Below are 27,150 nucleotides of genomic sequence, written 5' to 3' on the forward strand. Positions count from 1 at the left end.
CTTAGCTTCGGGCGCCCACTCAGTCAGAGGAACAATGGCCGTTGTTCGGTTCTGAGGCTGCTGGGGTCGAAGTGGTAGAGGGGAACAGCTAAGGTCGTCCGTCTGGTAGCGAGCGTTGACCTTGGACTTACTTGCTTCTGGTGCAGCTGGTGGACAGGTCTCTCCGCTGTGAGAGCCAAGTGCAAGAGAACGATTTTCTCTTTGGGCCTTCTTCTTATACCCGAAGGGGGCTTCGCGCACTTTTGGGCGGGCCTTGAACTTGGCCCCAATCAATTGGGCCATTTCTTGATCAATCGCATTGATCCTGACCAATAAAGGGGTGGGTGCCCTGATGGCTGGGCGTGTCCTGAGTGGCTGTTGGCCTGCTTTGTTTTCTGCCTTCAGTTTGGGGATCTGGCACCGTGAGGTCTGGAGCCAGATCGGTTACTTAAGTATCTTCCTTTGTTCCCGGAGATGGGCCATCCATATGCTAATGGGCCTCCAGTTTCAGTCTCGTCTGGGAGCTGCGGCTCCAATATGCAGACAGGCTCTGTGCCTGCTTGCTTTCTTAACATTGTCCATTTTTCCCTGCAATCTTTGCAAATGTCCATTTTGTATTCTGGAAGTGGCCATCCCAGATGGCTCCACCCTTAATTGGAAAAAATTAACTGGGTACTATAAATTTAAAAAAAAAGAAAGCCAGAGGAAATGGCAAAAGGACGTGGAAGAATGGGAGATAAAAACAGGCACCCAAGGCACATCAGGAGCAGAGACTCCATGCAGAGGCAATCAAGACAACTGACCAGAGAAAGAAGGAAGGAAGAAATAGGGTGCAAGACTCACCTTCACGACAACAGAACAGAGGGATTCAAGGATCGGTCCCACAGTTCAATCAAGCCACCTTTGCGGGTAGCATAACCGAATCTTGGGTGTTTCTGGTATTATATATTTTGGGTTAATTTACGGGTTAATTGTGTGTTTAATAGAGATTGTTGAATTTATACTCGGGTTTTGTCCTTTGTTCACCTCACAACTAAGGGCACTCGGGTAAAGCTTTGATTAATATACTGGGCGACATATCTAAGCTTTCACAGATGCTGGACCTACTGCATAAAGCAAGGATCTAACTTGAAGTTTTTCCTCCTTTTCATGGAGACCTGATGCTGCTCAGTACTGGAGAAAATGCCGTAACTCCTACTGCTAGCCTTTCTGCGGGCCTTTGAGGCAGTCAAAGAGGCGGAGCAAGGGCCGGGACTGCTCACCAGGTACTGCATTATTACCTCTCTACAATGTGCCTCCTTCATCCGGTGAATTTCTAAGAGCTGTTTTCAAAAGTTTCTTCACACTGTGGATCCTTTCGATAACACCAGTGTGTGTTTTTTTACACTGATGTCTCCATGGCTGCCACCATGTTCTGAGATAGGCCCCACTACTTGAATGCTAGGTGTGGGACTTGATTCTTAGACTGTAGACAGACTCTAGTATCCGCTTTACACGTGTTTATTAGGACCACATCTAAACAGGCTACAGAGTAGGCATGTTGCACCTAGGCATAACACCAACCTTTCTCTCTCACTCTCTCTCTCTCTGACTCCTCTCTCTCTCTCTTTGACTCACAACTTGCTGATGTCATTGACATATCATCATCTGTGTCATACATTAGTGAGGTACCCTCAATAATGACGCTTAGAGATTAAACTGTAAAGAAGGCTTTATTAGACTAATAACTATACTACAGCTAGAGATGAGAGCTGACTGTTACACAGACCATGAGGCAGGCCTTTATGTATGGCTCCCAGATGGGCGGAGCCAGAGGCGGAGTCCCCAGGGTTTCAAGCCCGGTCTTAAAGGGGACATCACCTTACATGATGATAAGGCAGTAACCGTTCATCACATTCAGCCCCTGTTTAAAAAGGAGTCCGGTGGGGGTGAAGTGCCATCATAGGTCCATCCGTCTCGGTGGCCGGATCGTCCTCCTCGACCTCCTCAATTCGGGTGGTGGTGCGGCGGGCACGGACGTCCCGGTTGAGGGCACATCCGGGAGCACAGCGGTCGGAGCTTCGGTCCGGGTCGGGGCAGAGGAACTAGGCAGGGCCGGGGGTAGCGGAGCCGGCGCCGGCGGGGTGTGTAAAGGGGGGGTGCACGGTAGGAGCTCACCAATGGGTGGTAGGGCCGGAAGGGGGTGTGTTGTAGGGGGCGACGGGTCCTGCAGGGGTGCGGCGCAGGAAGGGGCGTCTGTGGTGGAGGATCCAGCGGGTGCCAGATCCCAGAGGGAAACCGTATCTTGCCTGCCGTCGGAGTACTCCACGTAGGCGTAACTGGGGTTGGCGTGGAGCAGTTGGACCTTTTCAACTAGGGGGTCCGTTTTATGGCTCCTCGCGTGCCTCCGGAGAAGAACAGGTCCCGGAGCCATCAGCCAAGGTGGAAGCGAGACCCCGGAGGTAGACTTCCTGGGGAAGAGAAACAATCGGTCGTGAGGGGTCTCATTCGTGGCCGTGCAGAGGAGTGACCTAATGGAGTGTAGGGCATTGGGTAGGACCTCCTGTCAGCGGGTGGTTGGGAGATTTCTCGACCGCAGGGCCAGAAGGACAGCCTTCCACACGGTCGCGTTCTCCCTCTCCACCTGCTCGTTTCCCCATGGGTTATAACTGGTCGTTCTGCTCGAGGCGATGCCTTTGCTGAGCAGATACTGACGCAGTTCATCGCTCATGAACTATCTACCCCGGTCGCTGTGGATATAAGCAGGGAAACCGAACAGGGTGAAGATGCTGTGCAGTGCCTTAATCACCGTGGCTGAGGTCATGTCGGTGCAGGGAATGGCGAATGGGAGCGGGAGAACTCATCGATCACGGTGAGGAAATAGGCATAATGGTTGGTGGATGGGAGGGCCCCTTGAAGTCCACGCTCAGTCGCTCAAAGGGGCCCGAGGCCTTCACGAGCCAAACCTTGTCTGGCATATAGAAGTACGGTTTGCACTCCGCACAGACTTGGCAGGTCCTGACCATGGCCTTGACCTCCTTGGTTGAGTAAGGTAGGTTGCGGGACTTGATGAAATGGACGAGCCGGGTAACCCCCGGGTGGCAGAGGTCATTGTGGATGGCTTGCAGGCGGTCCTCCTGCGCGTTGGCGCATGTGCCGCGGGACAGGGCATCTGGGGGCTCGTTGAGCTCCCCTGGACGATACTTGATATCGTACGAGTAGGTGGAGAGTTCGATCCTCCACCTCAAAATTTTATCGTTTTTTATTTTGCCCCGTTGCGTGTTATCAAACATATAGGCGACCGACCGTTGGTCGGTAACGAGGGTAAACCTCCTACCGGCGAGGTAGTGTCTCCAGCACCGCACAGCCTCCACAATGGCTTGTGCCTCCTTTTCGACAGATGGGCGGAGCCAGAGGCGGAGTCCCCAGGGTTTCAAGCCCGGTCTTAAAGGGGACATCACCTTACATGATGATAAGGCAGTAACCGTTCATCACAATTAGCATAACCCATCTGTTAACTCCTTATAGTACTTCATTGAGGAGGCACAAGAATCTTTAGCACATGACTGCTGATATCACAGGTACATTATCGTCTACGTTTAGTCAGTAGCATGTCTATTCTATTAACCCATTACACAACAGTACGTAACTGAAAGGTAAATTCATCACTCATGCATTCAAAGAGAAAGCATTGGAAAATGGTTCCTGTCATGTTAGAGCCAGATCTCCAACCTGTACTGCATCTCCACCAAAATTTCTGAATTTGCCAATGTATACCAACTTACAACTCTATTTAATAGGCCTGAAAATTAGGCAATGCAATATATTTGCATTAATTTATTGGGCCCAATTGTAATGCTGTGTAATTGGATGTGTTAGTCAGTTAAAACCTTGCCCAATATTATGTTTAATATGAATAGTGGAAAATTAGCCACCCAGACAACAGTTCCCAATAAAAATGTTTTGTCTAAATGGTGTAGCCATCTAAGATGGCCACCTGCAAAGGACCATGGGAATTATGGCTAACCCAGGACTCAGGCAGATACAGAGCCTATGTGTATCTGAAACACAAGTAACCAGACCTGATCGAAACCCCCGCTCGTAATGGCCCATTTTTCAAGGACAATAGAACACCAATCAAGCAACCGGTACAGCCACAGCCTGATCGGCGCCACTCCCCTTACTCAGAAAGCCCAACTGCCAAGGTTAATGACCGGTAAGGACCCGCCCAGCTACCAAGGCACCTGCCCTTTTATTGGCCGAAATCAAAGACAGTGATCAGAGCACTGTCGAACTATTGGGTCCAAGGTTAAGGACTGCCCCAAAGAGCGCGAAATCCCAGAGGGATAAAAGAGGACACAGCCATGTGTTCTGTCTCTTTTGGATCCGGCCTGTGTCAACCCAATCGTAGCAGGAACAGCCAGCCAAGTTCAAGACCAACGATCGCTACCTGACGGATGAGCCCAGCAGAGACAGGGCCACTTTCTTCGAACCAGCCAAGTGAAATCCAGATAAAGGCCTTATCCATTTGCACAGTGCCGGTCGCCCTGAAGTTAAGTATAGGTTATTGTAGCTGATAGGTGTAGTTTAACTCGTAGTAAATATTGTGTTTGCATGTTGAGATAACTCTTGTGTATGTAAATAAACCATCTTTTGAACTAACTAACTGGTTGTGTGGTCATTTGATCGATATAAGGGAAGGCTTGTGGTTCATCAACATTATTATAGAGCAACAAAGGCTCTTTTGGAGTGAATTCATCTGAGGTCACAGGCTCTATCCCTGGTTGGTGTCGTTATTTGATTTCCATTAGGGTGGCAGTAGACAGTGATCTCAGTGACACTAAACACTGTTCCAGTCACTTCAGAAGACCCCCATTTTCAAACTTTGCAAAAAAGTGGCCGCTATAGCTGAAAAGTCTAACAATCTCTCATTTGTTTTTCGGTGCTTACATATAATTAATGGCCACTTGAATAGGTGAGAGTTGAATGCCCATGGAACCACCCACCTCAGGAAAGAATCAATCCTCTCAAGAAGGAAGGGGAGAAAACAAACAAACGTGTAATAAAACTTGTGAGCAGCAAATCAAACTAATAGCAAATCTATTGGGACATGGAGCTGTGTTTATTTTAAAATAATTTAAAGCAGATCACACACACACACATTTTGAAATCAAAATCAGCAATTGCTGTCCTAATGAGTGATAATTTATAGGGCTTGATTTAGTGGCTATGCTGCGCCCACAAAGCAGCTCGCCATGGCGCAACATAGCTGATAAAAGCCGGGATACACAGCTCCCAGGAACTACCCAGATCACAATGCCTCATGAGACGTAACGCAATCTCGCGCGATATTGCGATATGAATCCCGCCCATTGTGGGTGGGATCACGTCTTGGCAAATCTGCATATTAAAGCGAGATAGCTAGTCTCACTTTACTGTGCAGATTCCAGAGTTGCCCGTGGCATGGGGCGAGCGCCGTTCAGTTCTGATCTCCAAAAACGGGGGTCAGACGGAACAGCACTCGTGGGGTTCTCCCAGGGGATCAGATGAACCCAGGTGCATGCCCTTTGGGCAGGGTGGCACCCTGGCAAAGGCTGGTGCCATCTTCTCACCCTGGCAGTGCCACCTGGTGCCAGACTGGCACTGCCCAGGTAGAACTGCTCGGTTGACACTGCCAAGGTGCCAAGCTGGCATTTTCTGCATGGGTACGATCGGGACAGGTGCCCTGTGTGGGTGTTGGGCGGGGGATTCAGGGGTGAATGGGGACCCTCCCATAGAGTGTTGGGGCTTGGGGAATTGGGGGACGCTTTAGGGGCCTCGGAGATCGGGACGCCATTTAAAATTGGCATCCCGATCTCTCGTTACGCTGAGGAGTTCCGGTGAGCGGATCTCCTCAGTGTACAAAATGGGGCTATGTGTGGCCTCTGTCGTGCGATCCCCGTTGAGGCCCCGTATTAAATGTGAGTTGTGTTTTACACCCTTGTGTTTATCGGCGCTGCGAGCACCGGGAAACATGTGGCTAAATGCGCTCGCTATGGGACTTTGTTCCCATTTTGTTAAATCGCGCCCATAGATTCACCGCTGCTGGTCATTTGTTGCCGCTGAGCAAACAATTTTTGGGCCCTGTATATCCAACCGTCTGAGTGTTTCAACTAAGCCTGAGTGAGTCTATGATATAAATAGCCGCAACACTTGTACATATTACTGCTGCTCCACAAAGTATATTTCTGAAGTTGATATTTTCCTTTGTTTACATAAGGTCACTTTGAGAATTAAAATAGGCAAAATTCGCATGAACAGCTCCAACATAAAGACAAAGGCCCGAATTGTTTTGCCCATTGGGTGCACGTGGGCCCCGGAAACTACGATCGGCTCCAGATCGCACAATTTCAGATTCGCCGACCAATTAATGGGCAGCCAACATGAAACACGTGCTGAGAAAAGGTCAGTGACTGCCAGGGACGGTCAGCCACCGAGGAGCTGTCTCAGGGAGCTGCAGACTTGTTTAAAAAAAAAAATTGCAAAGAAAAGACACTGCAGGAACTTTCTAGGCAGCACGTTCAAACATGAACCTCAGCCCCCACTGTGGTAAACCACTGTATTGTATTGTACTGTTGTACTGTTACATGCCTGGGCTTGTCCCTGCTGGCTCCGAACCACTGTAGCATATATCATGTGTATTTGGTAAACTGCCACTGTATTATATGTAATGTGGTAAACCACTGCCTGCTGGCTCCCCCTCCCCTCGGGCTCGGTATAAAGGTGGCCAGGCTCCACCGCAGCCTCAGTTCAGGATCCGAGGCCAGGAGGCTTTCCGTTTAGTTTATTAAAGCCTCAGTTATGTTCACCACTCGTCAAGTGTTCATTGATGGCATATCAATTTAATAAACTAAACATCTAAGATGAATTCATCACTCAAGCCTGATCGCCTGGAGCTGGACCCACAGGCAGCCGACACCACTGCAACATTCGAGCACTGGCTAAGCTGCTTCGAAGCGTACCTCGGATCCTTCACCGAAGACTTCACCGACCTCCAAAAGAAGCAGATCCTCCACGCACGGGTGAGCCCGCAAGTTTTTCTTCTCATCAGGGACGCCCCCTCGTATACGGAGGCGATAATGCTGCTGAAGGGACACTATGTAAAGTCTGTAAACGAGGTGTACGCTAGGCACGTTCTTGCAACGAGACAACAACGCCCTGGGGAATCACTAGCAGAATTCCTGCGTGCCTTGCGGGTACTCTGCCGGAACTGTGACTGCCAGGCGGTATCGGCTACACAACACGTGGAGCTGTTGGTCAGGGACGCTTATGTCGCAGGCATGAAATCAAACTACATCCGCCAGCGATTGCTAGAAGGGGGTACACTCTGCCTCCCAGAGACAGTGCAGCTCTCAAACTCGCTGGAGGTGGCCTTCCAGAACATGGAGGCCTACACTTCCGACTGCACGGCACCCTCGTGGACCTCGTGGGCGCCGCCATCATCCGACCCGGGTGTGGTAGCCTGTGCCGTGCAGCAGCCCGCCAAAGTCGGAAGCCTGAAGTGCAACTTTTGCGGCCAGGGTAATCATCCCAGACAACGCTGCCCTGCACGGAACGCGACTTGCAATGGGTGTGGGAGGAAGGGCCATTTTGCGAAAGCCTGCCAGGCCCGATCTCTCCCTATAGCTTTTAGGCCCAGCAGCGCTGCCTGCTGCCTGTCGGGGCCGCCCCCAGCTGCCGCGCCACCCGCCATGTGCGACCCGTGGGTGCCACCATCTTCGCTGCCATCTTCGATTTCGGCCGCCACGTGCGACCCATGGGGGCCGCCATCTTTAACACCATCTTGTACTCTACCCGCCACACACGACTCATGGGGTCCGCCATCTTTGACGCCATCCCGAATGCCACCCACCACGTGCGACCCACGGGGGCCGCCATCTTGGAACCGTTCCGCAGCCTCCCGGGAGCCCTGCTCACCCAGTCGTACGCTGGCCGCCACTACCTCCGACCGGACTACCCATCACCTTCCGAAACTCGCCTCCATCATGCTCGACCAGTCCCGGCCTCATCACCTCACAAAATCTACGATGACCGTCCGGATCAACGGGCACGAGACGGCCTGCCTTTTTGACTCCGGGAACACAGACCGCTTCATACACCCAGATATGGTAAGGCGCTGCTCCCTCACAATCTTACCCGCGACCCAGAAAATCTCCCTGGCTTCCGGATCACATTCAACAGCAATCTGGGGGTACTGTGTCGCGACCCTTACTGTACAATGCGTAGAGTACACTAACTTTAAACTCTACGTCCTTCCCCATCTCTGCGCTACCGTTTTACTGGGGCTCGACTTCCAGTGCCACCTCCAAAGCCTTACTTTAAAGTTTGGTGAACCCTTGCCCCCCCCCCTTCACCATCTGTAGCCTCGCGACCCTTAAGGTCGCCCCATCCTCGCTCTTCTGCAAACCTCACCCTGGACTGTAAGCCCGTTGCTACTAGTAGCAGACGATACAGTGTCCGGACAGGGCCTTTATCAGGTCGGAGGTCCAGCGACTCCTACGAGAGGGGATCATTGAGGCTAGTAACAGCCCCTGGAGAGCCCAAGTGGTAGTCGTCAAGACTGGGGAGAAGCACCGGATGGTCATCGACTACAGCCAGACCATCAACCGGTACACGCAGCTCGATGCGTACCCCCTCCCCCACATATCTGACATGGTCAATTAGATTGCGCAGTATCGAGTCTTCTCCACAGTTGACTTGAAGTCCGCGTACCACCAGCTCCCTATCCGCTCGGAGGACTGCCAATACACTGCCTTCGAGGCAGATGGCCCCCCCCCACCACTTCCTCAGGGTTCCCTTCAGCGTCACCAATGGGGTCTCAGTCTTCCAACGAGAAATGGACCGAATGGTTGACCAGTACGGGCTGCGGGCCACGTTCCCGTACTTAGACAATGTCACCAATGCGGCCATGACCAGCAGGACATGACAAAAACCTCCGGCACTTCTTCCACACCGCTAAACTCCTGAATCTCACCTCTAATAAGGAAAAGATTTCCGCACAACCCGCCTAGCCATCCTTGGCTACGTTGTGGAAAACCTAGGGCCCGACCCCGACCGCATGCGCCCCTTCCTGGAACTCCCCCTCCCCCACTGCCCCAAGGTCCTGAAGAGATGCCTGGGGTTCTTCTCTTACTATGCCCAGTTGGTCCCCAATTAGGCAGACAAGGCCCGTCCACTTATTAAATCCACCATTTTTCCCCTGACGGCTGAGGCCCGCCTGGCCTTCAACCGCATCAAGGCAGATACTGCCAAGGCCGCGATGCACGCTGTGGATGAGTCCATCCCATTCCAAGTGGAGAGCGATGCATCGGACTTTGCTCTGGCCGCTACCCTCAACCAGGCGGGCAGGCCCGTGGCTTTCTTCTCCCGTACCCTCCATACCTCCGAAATTCGACACTCCTCCGTCGAAAAGGAAACCCAAGCCATCGTAGAAGCTGTGAGACATTGGAGGCATTACCTGGCCGGCAGGCGATTCACTCTCCTCACTGACCAATGGTCGGTTGACTTCATGTTTAACAATACACAGCGGGGCAAGATCAAGAACGACAAGATTCTGAAGTGGAGGATGGAGCTCTCCACCTACAACTACGATATCTTGTATCGCCCTGGGAAGCTCAATGAGCCCCCAGATGCCTTATCCCGCGGTATATGTGCCAGCGCACAAGTAGACCGACTCCGGGCCCTCCACAATGACCTCTTGTCACCCGGGGGTCACCCGTTTTTTTCACTTTATCAAGGCTCGCAACCTGCCTTACTCCATCGAGGAGGTCAGGACCGTGACCAGGGACTGCCAGGTCTGCGCGGAGTGCACTGGTGCCCACACCACAGCCGGGTCTGAGGCGATCACGGCGGAAGGTCAAGGACCCCGACAAATATGACCTTTAAGTCCACCACCCCCGCTGGACTCTTTTTTTTTTAACAGGGGGTGAATGAGGTAAACCACTGTATTGTATTGTACTGTTGTACTGTTACATGTCTGGGCTTGTCCCTGCTGGCTCCGAACCACTGTAGTATATATTGTGTATTGTGGTAAACTGCCACTGTATTATATGTAATGTGGTAAACCACTGCCTTCTGGCTCCGCCTCCCCTTGGGCTCGTGTAAAGGTGGCTAGTCTCCGCTGCTGCCTCAGCTCGAGATCCGAGGCCAGGAGGCTTTCCGTTTAATTTATTAAAGCCTCAGTTACGTTCACCACTCGTCGTGTGTTCATTGATGGCATATCACCCACACACCTTTTTAAATTTTACTTCAGCCCTGACATAGTGGGCGGGATTTACCGACCAACATGGCGCATATTTTCCTCGGCAGCAGAGGTGGCCCGCCCACGGGATTTACCGACCCCGGCGTTGACAACAGGATTTCCCAGTCACTGCACACCTCGTCGCAGGGAAACCTGTGCGCCAGCATGGGATCGGAATATCCTGCCAGCGTATACAGCCAGTAGATCGCGTCCTTCATCTCGCCCAGGATCGAGATTTCAGCTAAAATATAAAGGCTGTCTGGCCAATCGTCCCGCCCACTAAGCATAAAAACAGATGGGCCACGTAAAATTGCATTAAATTGGTCCCTTAATGGGTTCAATTGCCTGCCGATTGAAGTATCGCGCGATGATGTCGGGACGTGCGCCTGACGTATTCTCCTGCGATTCCGCGTGCTTCCAAGTCAAGCGCGTGCCAGCCCGAGCAATATAAAATTCTGGCCAATTCTGATGTGCAAACCGTCAAATTTGCTGCTTTAAGTCCAAAGGGAGTTGGAATTGTCAGAGCTTTTTTTCAATATTTTGAAATGAAATGTATTGTTACTTGTTTGTCCAGTTTTGTTGCAGCACAATTGCCACAGGTTTGCATGTTTTTAACCAGATTGCTTTGCCTATGTTTAAATTTACGCAACACTCGAAGCTACACTGTGGTTCAGTGTTCAGGCTGCAAACATGTTTCTGATAAATGCCACTCTTATATTGAATTAATTAGTGAGTAATGTTAACTTATAGAGATTAGCATATCACCCTCAAATTGCAATAATAAAAAAGTGGAAATGTTGGAAATTCTCAAGAGGTTGGTTTAGCTGTCAAGGAACACAGATTCTACATTGTGTACTCCCAGCATTTACTGCTTTTACTTTCAAATCTAAACCAATTACTTGGTTTACTTTTTATCTGTACTGCACCTAATTTAAGAACCTCTGGAGCAAGAATTGTAGGGAGCGACAGAGTAGATCCTATTATAAAATAATGGCAGTGCAACACCTACATTTTCAGTATTGAGCTCTACTTTGGAGTAGTGCCTCTGGATGAGACGGGCCCTGTGAAGCATTGAGTAATTAGAAATTCCTCTTGAAAACTGATCAAACCAGTTCACAGGTCAGCTAGAGTCTCACCTTGGAAATGATTTTTTTAAAAGACAAAGATTGGTTCGTAATGCAATCGGCTGCATTTACCCCGATGTTAGCACTCATCAGTAATATGTCAATTTGCAATTATTTATCACCTTTAATTGAGGGAAGCATCAGTTACTGATCATTGGGGGTTTCAGGAAAAGCAGGAAAGAATAGCTCCAAATACTAAAACTTTTGATCAAAGAATTAAAGAAGATGGAGAGGCCCAGGGCGGGGTTTAGGATGTGAAATCTAGAAAGTCCAACACTGACGGCATATCCTTCTGATTCTATATCCTACTATTGTAAAGGTTGTAGCTACAACCTCAGGGTTAGGGCTGGAGGAGTTCAGAAGGGAAGCGGTGAGGCCATGGAAAGACTTCAACGCAAACAGAATAATATATTTGTGGGAGCTAATGTTGGTCAGTAAGAATAGGGAAGTTGATAAGTGGAACTTTGTATATGGATAGTATGAAAGGAATTGGCAGAAGCACTACGGAGGGTAAAGGGTGACCAGCAAGGGGATTGGTGTAATTGATGTCAAATTTAAGTTTTAGACAACCAACCGGATGCTAGCCCACACTTCAAGTGATGAAATGACAATAAACTTGAGCCGTACCCCATTAATTTGAAGCTGGGTGGGACTGTGGGGTGCCAATCGCGTGCCCCGATGCAACTCGCCAGGTTGAGGATTACCAACGGCAGCTTTGGTTTATCCAGTAACATTTCTGGTCTCTGAATCGGAAGGATATGATTTCAGTGCCACTTCAAAGATTTGAGCATGTAATCTAGGTTGACCTTCCAGGGTTGTTCTCAGATCACTGCGTTGCATGAGGCGATCCTTCATTTGAAACATTAAACTAAGGTTAGTCTGCAATCTCAGCTGCACATAAAAGACCCCATGGTTTACTTTAAGAAGACCAAGTGAGTTCTCCCCTGCGTCCTCACCAGTTTTATTCCGTGACCAATAGTTGATCTGGTCATTTATCTAATTCCAATTTGTGGAGCCTTGTGGTATGCAAATTGGCTAGTGTCATTCCTACAACAGTGTCTGCATTTCAAAAGGACTTCATTGGTTAAAAGCACTTTGGGATGTCCTGGAGTTGCAAAAGGAGTTAAGTAAAAGATTGACTTTAATGAAAACAAAACTGGGCTTGTTGGGAAAAGGCTGCCAATTCAGTGTGAGCCCATTTGGCCAATTTCACCCTCTTCGTTTTCTCTGAATTCTGATCATCAGAATGCAAACTATGATCCCTTCCACAACATGCCCATTGTGCCTCTGTCTAGCTTTTGCCTTGGCAAGATATGACAACTGTACTTATAAACATAGAAATTTACAGTACAGAAGGAGGCCATTGTATCTGTTCCAGCTGAAAACAAGTTAACCAGCCTAATCCCACCATCCAGCTCTTGGTTTGTCGCCCTGTAGGTTACGGACCTCAAATGCAGATCCAAATGTGATGAGGATTCCTGCCTTTACCATCCTTTCAGGCAGTGAGTTCTAGACCCCCACCAACCTTTGGGTGAACAATTTCAACTCCCTATCCAATCTTTCCTCATATTTAAAATTCTCCAGTCCATGCAGCATCCTTGTAAATCTTGTCTATATCCTCTCTAGTGCAATCACATAATTCTTGAAATGTGATGATCAGGGGCGAGATTCTCCGACCCCCCGCCGGGTCGGAGAATCGCCGGGGGCTGGCATGAATCCCGCCCCCGCCGGTTGCTGAATTCTCCGGCACCTGATATTCGGCGGTGGCGGGAATCGCGCCACGCCGGTTGGCGGCCCCCCCCCCCGCGATTCTCCGGCCCGGATGGGCCGAAGTCCCGTCGCTAAAATGCCTGTCCCGTCGGCGTAGATTAAACCACCTACCTTACCGGCGGGACAAGGCGGCACGGGCGGTCTCCGGGGTCCTGGGGGGGGTGCGGGGCGATCTGGCCCCGGGGGGTGCCCCCACGGTGGCCTGACCCGCTATCGGGACCCACCAATCCGCGGGCGGGCCTGTGCCGTGGGGGCACTCTTTCCCTTCCGCCTACGCCATGGTCTCCACCATGGCGGAGGCGGAAGAGACTCCCTCCACTGCGCATGCGCGGGAATGCCGTCAGCGGCCGCTGATGCTCCCACGCATGCGCCGCCCGGAGATGTCATTTCCGTGCCAGCTGGCGGGGCACCAAAGGCCTTTTCCGCCAGCTGGCGGGGCGGAAATTCGTCCGGCGCGGGCCTAGCCCCTTAAGGTTGAGGCTCGGCCCCCAAAGATGCGGAGCATTCCGCACCTTTGGGGCGGCGCGATGCCCGACTGATTTGCACCGTTTTGGGCGCCAGTCGGCGGACATCGCGCCGATACCGGAGAATTTCGCCCCAGAACTGCATATCATGCCCTGGATGCAGCCCAGCTAGCATTTAATATGTATCTAGCAGAACCTCTCTATTTTATAATCTAGCTCTCAGCAAAGTAAATCAGACCACATGTTAACCTTTCTTCTTTCCTTCAGGCATCTAGGAACATGTACTCCTAGGTCCCATTGTTTTACTACACTTCATAGAATCCTCCACAAAAGCATTAACTAGGAGCTGGTTTAGCTCAGTGGGCTAGACAGCTGGATTGTGATGCAGAACAAGGCCAGCAGCGCCGGTTCAATTCCTGTACCAGCCTACCCGAACAGGCACCGGAATGTGGCGACTAGGGGCTTTTCAGGGTAACTTCATACTTGTGACAATAAAAGATAGTTATTATTATTTATTACACTTCCATTTGACATTTTTCTGCCCACCTAGCCAGTCCAATTATATCTTCCTACGTCTACAGTTTTCTATCTCGATTTCAACCACATGCCAATTTCTGTATTATCTGCAAACATCTTAATCATGCCCCATACATTTACACATCTAAATCATTTATATATACCACAAATAGCAGGGGACCCAGTACTGAGCTGTGTAGAATCCACTGGAAACAGCTTTCCAGTCAAAAAATCATCTATCAACCGTTCTCTTTTCTTTCTGCCACTGAGGCAATTTAGGATCAGCCTTACCACTTTCCCTTGGATCTCATGAGCTTTTAATTTTCTGACTATTTTTCCATGTGGGACCTGGTCTAAAGCCTTGCTAAAATATATGTAGGCTGCCCTCCATTGACTCTCCTTGTTGCTTCCTCAGAAAATTCAATCAAGTTGTTCAGCCACACACTTTCCTTAGCAAATCGATGCTGGCTGTCTTTGATTAATCTGTGCCTTTCTAAATTAATGCGAGCTCTCAGAATTGTTTTCAATAAAATTCCCACTGCCAAGGTTGGGATGACTGACCAGTACTTATCGGGGCTATCCCCCCTCCCTGTTTTAAACAATAGCGACACTAGCAGTCATCCTGTACTCTGGCACCATGCCTGTAGCCAGAGGCGATTGGAAAAGTATCGTCAGAGCTTTGTAATTTCTTCCTATGCTTCTCTCAGCAGCATAGGGTACATTTTATCTGTGTCTGGTAATTTACCCACTTTCAAGGGTGCTGAACACCTTACTATTTTCGATGTTACTATGGACAGGATTTTCCGGTTGCACCTGTCCCAAATGGAAACTCCCGCAGAGGTCAATGGGCCTTTAAATGGTATGTCAAATTGTCCGTTCCACCCATGATGGTTCTCGCAGTGAGCGGGACCAGAAAATTTATGCTTATGTTTATACCATCCAACATTTTACAATCCTCTTTAGCTACAATGCCTGCTTCATCTCTCTCTTTTGTGAAAACATGTACACGGTATTCATTAAGAACAAAGCCCTTATGATTGGCCCTACTGTTTCCTTAGGTATCCTCTTGCTCTTTAGATATTTAATACACAACTTGATTATAATTGCAAATATTTTTCATGCCCCGCCTTTGCTTTCCAAATTTAATTTAAAAAAAAATAAATTTAGAGTACCCAATTCATTTTTTCCAATTAAGGGGAAATTTAGTGTGGCCAATCCACCTACCCTGCACACCTTTTGGTTTGTGGGGACGAAATCCATGCAGACACGTCCTAACTTAATTTTTAATTTTAAAAAAAATCTTCTTTGCCACAAGTAGGCTTACATTAACGCTGCTATGAAGTTACTGTGAAAAGCCCCTAATCACCACATTCTGGCGCCTGTTACCCCTACACTTTCTACACTCTATAGAGTAAAGGGTTAACATCAGAAGAATACATCATGCTTATGCAATATTGACATCAGATCGCATGACAGGAGTAAGAAATCTTGAAGAGAGCAGAAGCTCTTACCTTGTGTGGAGGTCCAAATGTGCAAATACTTGCTATAAATAAACAGCGTTGGTTAAAAAGACTGTGAATTAAAATGTCAGCAGAACGGCAAAGGGGAGGTGGGGGGAGGGCCAGTCTGTTGTTTTATGGTTGGGGTGTGCGAAGATTGTGATGGGGGTGGAAATGTTTATTGTACCATGTCTATGTCGCTGTTATTGTTATTATTATAAAAATTGCAAATACCCTAATAAAAATATATTTTTTAAAAAGACTGCGGACTCAAGCAACATACTTTTGGGAGACTAGACAATCCTCAAACCTTGTCTGAACCCCGAGCACACAGCAAAACACGGTGGCAGCGAATGAAAGACCCAGCAAAGCGGAAAGGAGCTTAAGGGCTGGCAAGAGAAGAAAACATTGAAGGAAGGGCAAAAAGAAATTCCAAGACTCAATGTCATGGGAGAAGAGGTAAACTGTGACACAGACACAGAAACCATACAGCAGTGAGCACAGGCCTGAAATAGCAGGCAGCAGCAGAAAAGCAGGATTAAGTGCAGGAATAATTCGGCGGCTCAGCAGAAGCATGCAATCCACTAAAAAAAAAAACAGAACCGTTTTAGCGTATGGAAGGCCCGTAGCAGATCTAAAATTGGACAACTGAAGAAGAAGATTCACAATGTGCTGAACTGCTGCAGGATTACATAAAAAATACCAGGTTAGTACCCTACTTTAATACCGACAACATGATAACATGTTGAGACTACAATTTCTTATGAAAAAAATCATGCAAACCTTTGGCTCTTATTTCAGAATCCATCAGAACTTAATAATGGAGTTGGCTAAATTTAACAGACGAAAACAAAGGCCAAGCGAAAGTATGGATTAATTTATCGACGATCTCTATAGGCTGGCTTATGGAATTTTAAAAGATGAACTGATTTGCGACAGGATCATTGTCAGGGTGTTAGACATAGCTTGATCAGGTCTTTTACATATAAGGGAGGATTTAATACTGGTGAAAGCAATGCAGATCACAAGGCAAACAGAACTTTGGAAACAGAATTGAGTTTTCGCTTACGGTGAAGTAGAGGTCCTGTGCAGAAGATTGAGTGAGACTACTCCATTTGTTGGTTGTAAAATGGAAAACATACTCAGGTCTAAGTCCACCAAAACTGGGAAAAGCATGCCAACCACCATTTTCAAATGTCTCTGGTGTGGCGGGAATGAAACTAATGCCCAGCGGGGTAGGGTGTAGATTGCCAGAAGGTATCTTTAAAACTGTTTGTCACTTGAAAACACTGACAACCTGTAAAAAGGGAGAGAAAATGTTAAAGCATGTTAAAGCAGGGCCATTTAAAAGAAATGTAAGAGCCACAAGAACAGAATTAACCTTCCTGGAGGAGATAAGTGACTGCAATAACCCTCACTAAACCCACACGGACACCTCAATTAACTCGTGGGACTCGTGAAATACAAGCTCTCTCGCTAGTGGGCAGAGGCCCACCCAGCTGGAGTTCGTAAACCCGCCTAATAAAAGCTGGCCCGGACTGAGACTGGTGTGATCGGTAGTCCCAGTTGGGACATTTGAACTATAAGCCATGTTACAGCCTTTACTTTGTATTTGTTTATTAAGTACTGTTTAACTTACCTTCTCGGCCATCTGAGCTTTTATAGTGACATTGAAAGTAAGTATTGGAATGTTAAACACAAAGAGGATGGACACCTCACAGTGTTTAAATTAGGCACAGGAGCAGGTGTTTCTATTTTATCCTATGAAGAAACATGGCTCAAACAGATTGCAACCCTCATCTATTAAATTACAAGGTCCAAGGGGAACGACAATAAACGAGAATGGCCAGCTCATAGCAAGGTTGAAATATTAAGATAGAGAAATCTTCGAAACTCTCAATGTCGGTCAAAGTCAATAGTGTTCTCTACTAAGCAGAAAGCGCCACATTCCAAAGCAAATTCCCAAAATTGTGAACAGGACTGGGCAAACTAAAGACTGAGTGTCATGACAGCCTACAAAGCTAATGCTAAACAAAACTGTCGCTTTATCCCAAGGAAAAGACCCACCCATTTTTGGACACAGTCAAGGTTGAAAATGAAAAGATGCAGCAGCAAGGGGTTACCTCACCAGTTACCATGCCAACAAAAAGATTTTCAGGTAGGGTTACAGTCCAAAATCCAAACAGCTTGCAAAGAGTCAACATGGATTTAACTGAGTTAAACAAAGCAGTAAAATGTAAGAGCCATCCGATAGCCTCAGTAGATGAGAGCTAGAAAAATGATCTAAGAGCATATCATTTACTAAACTGGATGTGAACAGATTGATTTTGGCAATTGCTTCTGGAGAAGGAATCCAGATTGCTGCTCGCATTTACGACTCCCTTTGGTCATTATTGTATCAATAGGTTGCCCTTTGGAAACGCGGTCGCTCCAAAAACTTTCCAGAGAACGAAGTCTAACACTTTAGAAGGCCTGGAAGAAATAATATGATATACTCGCACAGGGATCCACAAGAGAGAAGCATGATCGCAGGGTCAGAACAACCTGAGAGCCTTACAGGATGTAGACCTATAGCTGGATGAAAAATATGAACTTACAAACCCATTATTAAGTTTTTAGGTAACCTAGTACAAGCCACTGGAAGCATAGTTGATCTGCAAAAAAAGGTTTTATAAGAGAACACCCTCGGCCCTGGAATACTGACCATCAAAGATTCCTCGGGAACACGAACCAATTAGGCAAGTTCCTATCAAATTTAGCAAAAGTCAACGTGCCTTTGAAATAGCTTTTGAGACAGGGTCACCGGTGGTGCTGGAACATAGGCCAACAATATGCTTTCAAAAGGATTAAACTACTTTTAATCTCTTTGGAAATCTTGGCACTATACAACCCAGATTTACCAACCATAGTAGCAGCAGATGTGTTATCTGCAGGTCTGGGGCTGTACTATTTCAACTGCAAAAAGACCGCAAGTCTAGACCGGTCTACTATGCCTCTAGATCACTGACAGAAATGGAACAATAATGTGCCATGTTGGAAAAATAAGCTTTGGCAGCAATATGAGTGTGTGAAACAATATTTCAAAGCATGTTGTGGTTTTCAAATGGACATTTTGGTTCATATGGAATCATAGAATCCCTACTGTGCATAATGAGGCCATTCGGCCCATCAAGTCTGCACTGACCCTCTAGGGCTGAATGGCCTCATTTTGCATTGTAGGGAGTCTATGATTTTTTAAAAATAAATTTAGAGACCCCAATTATTTTTTTGTTTCCAATGAAGGGGCAATTTAGTGTGGCCAATCCAACTAACCTGCACATCTTTGGATTGTGGGGCTGAAACTCACGCAGACACGGGGAGAATGTGCAAATGCCACACAGTTAGTGACCTGGGACCGGGATCAAACTCGGGTCCTCAGCGCCGTAGGCAGCAGTGCTAACCACTGCACCACCGTGCCGCCCTGAGATTCTGGGATTCTATGATTCTATGATTCTATATGAACCAAAATGTCCATTTGAAAACCATAACATGGTTTGAAATATTTCTTCACACACTCATATTGGTGCCAAAGCTTACTTTTCCAACATAACACATTATTGTTCCATTTCTGTCAGTGATCTAGACATTTCAAAATTGAAACAGACCATAAACTACTAGTGACCCTTCGAACTTGAAAGAAGCTACAAAGATGCCACCTAGTAGGGCAGCACAGCGGTGCAGTGGTTAGCACTGCTGCCTCACAGCGCCGAGGTCCCAGATTTGATCCCAGCTCTGGGTCACTCTCCATGTGGAGTTTGTACATTCTCCCTGTGTTTGCGTGAGTTTTGCCCCCACAACCCAAAGATGTACAGGGCAGGTGGATTGGCCACGCTAAATTGCCCCTTAATTGTAAAAAATGAATTGGGCACTCTAAATTTATTTTTAAAAAGATGCCACCTAGAATCCAATAGTTCAGGTTAAGACTGATGACAAATGACTCCATGATAGAGTATGTTCAAGGAAAATGTCAAACAACAGTGAGCACAGAAGAAAATGAACATGAGGATTTAGACTTCATTGAGAAGATTGAAGCAGAAACATCCTTAATCACTCAGCACTTACACTCTATTGCAGGAAAGTTTCAGGGCATGAAGCAAGCGCAGAAACGCGATGAAGAATGTCTGAATCTGAAAATATTGTCTGGAAAGATAGCCAAACTATATCCCCAGTAATCCAATACTCCACCAGTATTTTGAGCAACTGCAAGTAACTCACTGTCACCGAGGACTTGGGCGTCCAGTAGCCTGATATTCTTCAAAGACTTCACATTTAGGAATAACAAAATATTGTGCGAGAGTACTAAAATCACTCTGGAGCCCAGGTATTACTCACGCTATAGAAGAAATTATTTTGAACTCTAGTACTAGCGCCGTAAATAGAAAACAACCACAATTACATTCTTCTCTTCCATCAAGGCCATGAGAATGGACGTATTTGAATTTAAGGGAAAAACCTTTCTTATCATGACTGATTATTATTCATGATGGATTGCAGCAAATTGATTGCAGCGTATCACGACCGAAGCAGTCATTGAATCCATCGTGGCATTTCAGACATTGTAGTTTCTGACATTGAGACGTTACTCGAAAATGAGCAATTCAAAATTTCCGCAAATGAATATGGCTTTGTCCATGTAACCAGTCCACCTTGCTACCCTCAAGCAAAGAGAGAGGGATACGAATTATTAAGGAGTTACTAAAGAAAAATGAAGAACTTAATCTAGCTCTTCTGAGTTATAGATCATTACTTTTATGGTTTTTCATCATCAAGGTTATTAATGGGTAAGAGATTGAGAATGTTGCTTCCACCTTTGACACAAAAATTCAAACCCAACATCACCACAAACGACTATGAGTGGATAAAACAGCGTGAGGAAGATAGAGTAATAGTGAATCTAGGAACTTTAATCACAGGCATAGAGCACATGAGTTACCAGTGCTGAGGCCCAGGGTGAGAGTATGGGTCCAAGACTATCAGAGGGGTGGTTTAATCATTGAAAAAACTCCACCAACAAGACTGTACCGGGTTGAGACAGGTTGGAGAAGCATAAGGAGAAACTGCAGTGCCTTAATACCCTTGGAAATAAAGCCATTAGGAAGATAGGCTTACTGCTCATATCCTGAAGAAATGGGGAGATGGATCTACTACAAACTCTGCAGTCAACCAGGAGAAGAGCACTCACACCGACAGAAGGGAGTCTACAGAATATCCTTGAACCCAAAAGGGGATCTGAACAAAATCAAGGAGATTGGTCCAGGCACCTCAGAGACTAAACATGTGTGAAGTCTAAGAATTTACAGGGAGATGTAGTTGGATGTAAATCTGATGGGGATAAGGACCTGGGGGATGATATAAAGAGTTAACATCTGAAACATACTTGATGCTAATGTAATAATGATGTCAGTTCACATGACAAAGAAGACCTTGAAGAGAGCAGGAGCTCTTACCTCATGTGGAGATCCAAATGTGTAAATACTTGCTATAAATAAATAGATCTGGTTAAAAATCCTATTGGCCCATGCAGCATACTTTTGGGAGATCAGTCAATCCCCAAACCCCATCTAAACCCCTACCGCAAACAAAACATATTCTTTTAGGTTTTCTGCAGTTTTGAACCCTCACAATCTGACATAAGCTTTATTTTTGCCTTATTGTACTCTGTATACTCTTTGACATCTAGGAGGTGTCTAGATCTGTGAGCCTCTCCCTCCTTATTTCTTTGTGGGGACAGCTTTGTTCTGAACTCTCACTATCTCGTCCTAGAATCCCTCCCACCGCTCTGGCACGAGAAGTAGCTGATTTCCAGTCCAGTTTTGCCAAATCTCATCGCAAATTAGTAAAGATTGATCTTGCCCTGCTATAAAACTTTTACTCACGATCTATGATAATCTTTTTCCGTAACTACTCTAACCCTAATTGAATTATAATCACTACCACTAAAGTGATCTCCCACAGGTACCCTTTCCACCTGCCCTGACTCGATCGCTAAAACTTAATCCAAAACAGTCCCTTCCCTTGTTGGACTTGTTTGATACTGGCTAAAAAAAGTTCTCCTGAATGCATTTTAAGAATTGTGCTGTCTAAACCTTTCATTCTGCATTCATGTGAGTTTAGGGTAGTTGAAATTCCCTACTTCTGTCTGGCTCACAGTATGAAACAGGAAACAAACACTTGGATCGCCTCAAATGTTCAGCATTGCAAGATTAGAAAACACAATAGGTTCATTATGCATTACCCTGTATTTACTCAGCTCAAGAATTGCAGTCCTGACCTTGATCAGATTTGTTTGTACAATACCAGCCCTTGAACTGCTGGACCCAATTATTGTTCTTACCATATCAATATACGACTAATTGTTTTATCTTCCCTATCATTGAATTGACCTGGAATTGATTCTAAATAGTAAAAATACAATAATATCAGTCTTTATAGGGGCGTTCCCCTCATGGTAATAGAAAGGCTTGCATCCATAAAGCTCAATATCACCTTCCAAACACTTCACATAAAATATGTTACATTTAAAGTGCAGTATGGTAACCATTTTGTGCATAGCAAGAGTCCACAATCATTAGAAAGGCAATTTGGCAGTTCTAGTTAAAGGACAAATCTTGGCTAGTATACAGCCAGGGAACACTTCATACTAATTAATGTCATCACAATCACCAATATTGTTGAGGAACAGCACCTCATCTTTCTTTTTAAAAAAAAAATATTTTATTGAGGCATTTTTATATATATATACACGTCAAACACAACCATAAAACAAAACAACCAAGCAGGGCTGCAAATAATCAAAACACCTAAATACCTAACACCCCATCATCGCGCCTCCAACTCCCCAACTCCCCTACCATCTTTTTTAACCCCCCCCCCCAACTGCTGACATCTTTTTTTTTCCTTTTTTAAAATAAATTTAGAGTACCCACTTCATTTTTTTTCCAATTAAGGGGCAATTTAGTGTGACCAATCCACCTACCCTGCACATCTTTGGGTTGTGGGGGCGAAACCCACGCAAACACAGGGAGAATGTGCAAACTCCACACAGAATGTGACCCGGGGCCGGGATGGAACCTGAGACCTCGGCACGTGAGGCAGCAGTGCTAATCACTATACCACCGTGCTGCCCCACTGCTGACATCTTAACTATTTTAGAAGAAGTCGATGAACAGCTGCCACCTCCGGGCAAGCCCCAACACAGACCCTGAACTTTGTCTTCTCCAGCCTGAGGAAATCTGCAATGTCACTCATCCAAACCCCTAGTTTCGGCGGCCCGGAGTCCTGCCATTCCAATAAGGTCCGTCTCCAGGCTACCAGGGAGGCAAAGGTCAAGACATCAGCCTCTCTCGCCCCCTGGACTGCCAGGTCTTCTGACTCTCCAAAAATCGCCACCTCTGGACTCACCTTCAAGACCTCCGACATAACGTCGGCGAACCCTTGTAAGACTCCCCCAAGTTTCGGACAGTCCAAAACATGTGGACATGATTCGCGGGCTTACCCGTGCTCTGCCCACATCTGTCCTCCACCCCTTCAAAAATCCTGCTCACCCTGGCCACAGTCATTTGTGCCCTGTGAACCACCTTGAACTGAATAAGGCTAAGACTAGCACACAAAGACGATGCGTTCACCCTCCTCAGGGCCTCCTCCCACACCCCAGCCTCCACCTCCCTCCCCAGCTCTTCCTCCCACTTACCCTTCACTACCCTAATCGGGGCTCCCTCCCAATCCATCAACTCCTTATAAAGTTACGACACTTTGCCCTCACCTACCGCTGATTTTTGACACCACCTTGTCCTGTAGCCCCTGGGGAAGCAGGTGGGGAAAGGACGGTATGTGCTTCCTGACAAAATACCTCACCTGTAAATACCAGAGCCCATTCCCGGTGGACAACTCAAATTCCTCCACCAGCCCCTCCAAGCTCGAGAAGCTGCCCCAAACCGCTCAATCCCAGCCGTTTGCCATCTCCGAAACCCCCCATCTAGACCCCCGGAGCAAACCTATAATTCCTGCAGATCGGTGCCCAAACCAAGGCCCCCTCCAGCCTCAGGTGCTGCCGCCACTGTCCCCACACCTTCAAGGCCACCACCATTATCGGGCTTGTGGAGTACCTGGCCGGCGTGAATGGTAAAGGCGCCGTCAACAATGCCCCCAAACTCGAGTCTTTACAAGAGGCTGCCTCCACCCGCTCCCACACCGACCCCTCCCCCACTACCCACTTCATAACTATGGCTATATTCGCCGCCCAATAATAATCCATCAAATTTGGAAGAGCTAACCCGTGCCCCCACCCCCTCGACCCCGCTCCAGCAGCACCTTCTTCACCTGCAGGGCTTTACCCACCCAAACAGACCCCAAAATCAGTGCATTCACCCTCCTTTGGAATGAAGATCGGGAGATTCTGGAACACAAACAAGAACCTCGGGAGAACCGTTCTCTTCACCCATTGCACCCATCCTGCCAGTGACAGCAGGAGCACATCCCACCTCCTAAAATCCCCCTTCATCTGTTCCACCAACCGAGCCAGATTCAGCTTGTGCAGCTGCTCCCAGCCCCGCGCCACCTGAATGGCCAAATACCTCACGCTCGCCCACACTACTCTAAATGGCAACTCCCCCGGCCTCTTCTCCTGCCCTTGCTTGGATCGGAAAAACCTCGTTCTTCCCCATACTCAATTTGTACCCCAAGAATGGCCAAATTCCTCCAATATGCCCATATTCCCCCCAATAACTTCCAAAGGATTTGAAATATAGAGCAGTAGATCGCCTGCGGACGATGAGACCCTATGCTCCACCCCCACCTGCGCCCCCCCCCCCCCCGCACTATCCCCTGCCAGTCCCTTGACACTCTCAGTATAGCCAAGGCAAAGAGCAATGGGGTAAGTGGGCATCCCTGCCTCGTCCCCCGGTGCAACCTGAAATACTCCAAACTTATCCGGTTCATTCACACACTCGCTATCGGCGCCTGGTACAACTAACGGACCCAATCCACAATCCCCTGCCCAAACCCAAACCACCCCAGCACCTCTCACAAATAGCCCCACTCCACCCGGTCGAAGGCCTTCTCTGCATCCATGGCGACCATCACCTCCACACTTCGTCCCTCCAGGGTCACCATTATAACATTTAACAACTGCCTGATGATCGATCGAGCTGCTGGCCCTGATCGACTAGTTATGCTTGGCCAATCCAGGGTCCTTGAAGCAGAGAAGGCCCATTGCTGCCTCTTGCTTGAAGAGCACTTAATTTAGGGCTTCCCTGAAAGAGGCAATGCGATGTTTTTGCTGACTCTCCTTTTGAGAGGGAACACATCTGTCAGCTCCATTAAATACTGTCTCTTAAATTTATCTTCCCACTGTTGCTACCTGACCCGCTGAGTATTTTCAGATTTGACTTCAGGGGCGTGATCTACCTGAATGGGAACAGAGTCCCATAGCGTGATTAGCCGGGTGTTTCCTGGCACTCAGAGTGCCAAGCAATCTAACGACCATTCGGGTAGATCGGGGGGCTCAGCAGGGAATGCATCCAATCTCTCGACCCCCCCCCCCCACCCCAGAACTTTGATTTCTCCCGAGCCCCAACTCACCTATAAGGTGGTCCTCGCAGCCCCCACCCCCCTCACCGACACAGGGCAACCCTGGGCCCAATCCCCATTATGTGAAAAATGTCAGCTTGGCACTGCCAGGCTGGCACCAAGGTAGCACTGACAGAACATGAGGCTAGCAGTACTAGGGAGTCCAGGCGACAGCAGCAGTGCTCGGGTCAAACCCTGCCCAGATGGAAAACACCTGGGGGCCTCTGATTCTCTGGGAAACCCCCATGAGTGCCATTCCATCTGGTCCCTCTTTGCGGAGACCAGAACTGAGCATCTCCAAGGCGAGGGGATTGGGCCCCAAGCCTCGGTTAGATCACATGAACGCATATTAATGTGAGGTTAGCTGTCTCACTCCAATATGCAGATTTGCCAAAAAGTGATCCCACCCACAATGGGTGGAATTCACGTCACGATATCTTGCGAAATCACATTAGATCTCATGAGGCGTTGCGAGCCGGGTAGGCCTCAGAAGTGGGATTACCCTGGCATTTAACGGCCATGCTGCTTTTCAGGCGCAATGCGGCCAGTAGATCTTGTCGTGTTGGGTGTTCCGATACACAAACGAACCAACACGGTTGTAGATGGTACAACTCTGTTTTATTATTCTGTACAATAATAACTGTTAACTTCTGGCTGTGGTTCGTACTTCCCCAGCTAACCTGTGGACCCAGCCCTAGCACTATCTTAGAGAGGCACTCAGCACATGGTGTATGTCTGAGTGGCACGCTGTGAGCTCTGTGCTCTGAGCCATCTCCTGGTAGAATGAACGGGAACTGTGGTGTTCCCTGTTTTATAGTGCGTGTGCTCTCACTGGTGATTGGCTGCGATGCTGTGTGTGTGTTGGTTGGTCCAACTACCTGTCCATCAGTGTGTGTGTGTGTGATTGCACCATGATATGTTAATGTGGGTATCATGACAGATCTCACCCCAGATTTCTAGCATCCACTGTATGATCACTTTCTAAGAATAATGAACCTTGGTAGATCTTGCCCCAGATTTCCAACATCTGCTGTACGATCACTTTCTAAGAATACTGAACCTTGCTTTAACATTTTAGTGAACATTTTGGATGCATGAAATAGTGAAGCAAGAAGTTCAGTAATACTTTGTTTTATTTTCAATATAGACGTAAGAAATTATTTTTGAAATGGCTGAGTATCTTTTTTTGAGGCGTTTAATCAATGTTCATAGTAATGAACAATCTGTCCCAAAGGAATGTCATTAATTGAGAAAAAGAGACATGTTTGCTCAGCTCTCAGAGGATGTCTGCAGTTACTCACTAAAGATTTCCTTTAGCTCCTCAGAATTTTCGTACTTTATACGGTTTTTTCCATTGCTTCGTATTTGGGTTAAAATAGTCATTTTTGAAGATGGGGCGGGATTCTCCAACCTGCCGCGCCAGTTTTCTGGTGCAGCGCATCCCCGCCGACAGCGGGATTCTCCGTACTGCCAGCCGACCAATGGCATTTTCCATTGTGGGCAGCCCCATGCCGGTGGGAAATCTCCAGGCGTAAGTGCGCTGCCGGCGCAATGGCGAATCCCGCCAGCAGAGAATCCAGGTCAGGGGTTGTGAAATTGGGTTCAGGAGCTACAGCTGCTGTCTCTATGTGCATGTACATGCTTCTGCTGCAAATCTCCCAGTGCAACATCGGCTTGACACTATTTATAGACTAGTTGCTGGTTTATTTTTTATGGCTGATGCTATGATTCTGAAAGTGTTTGCTGCTTTGTTTCAAGTTATGATGTGGAGATGCCGGCGTTGGACTGGGGTGGGCACAATAAGAAGTCTGACAACACCAGCTTGAAGTCCAACAGGTTTGTTTTGAATCACTAGCTTTCGGAGCGCAGCATTCACCTGAGGAAGGATGTGATTCAAAACAAACCTGTTGGACTTCAACCTGGTGTTGTAAGGC

At 47.6% G+C, this 27,150-nt stretch overlaps 1 long non-coding RNA gene across 2 annotated transcripts in view; it reads left to right on the plus strand.

Annotated features, from left to right (window-relative positions):
• The window catches only part of LOC140426841 (uncharacterized), a 50,214-nt gene that overhangs the window by 21,672 nt on the left and 1,392 nt on the right, over positions 1 to 27,150 (plus strand). The window contains exons 2-4 of one of the 2 annotated variants that reach the window (XR_011948308.1): positions 1,135 to 1,244; positions 15,872 to 16,316; positions 19,724 to 21,110. This is a non-coding gene — a long non-coding RNA (uncharacterized lncRNA). Of the gene's footprint in view, positions 1 to 1,134; positions 1,245 to 15,871; positions 16,317 to 19,723; positions 21,111 to 27,150 lie in introns of those variants that run through there. The other variant, XR_011948309.1, reaches the window with a different exon arrangement.

Source organism: Scyliorhinus torazame, chromosome 7, assembly GCF_047496885.1.
Source record: "Scyliorhinus torazame isolate Kashiwa2021f chromosome 7, sScyTor2.1, whole genome shotgun sequence".
NCBI lineage: Eukaryota > Metazoa > Chordata > Chondrichthyes > Carcharhiniformes > Scyliorhinidae > Scyliorhinus > Scyliorhinus torazame.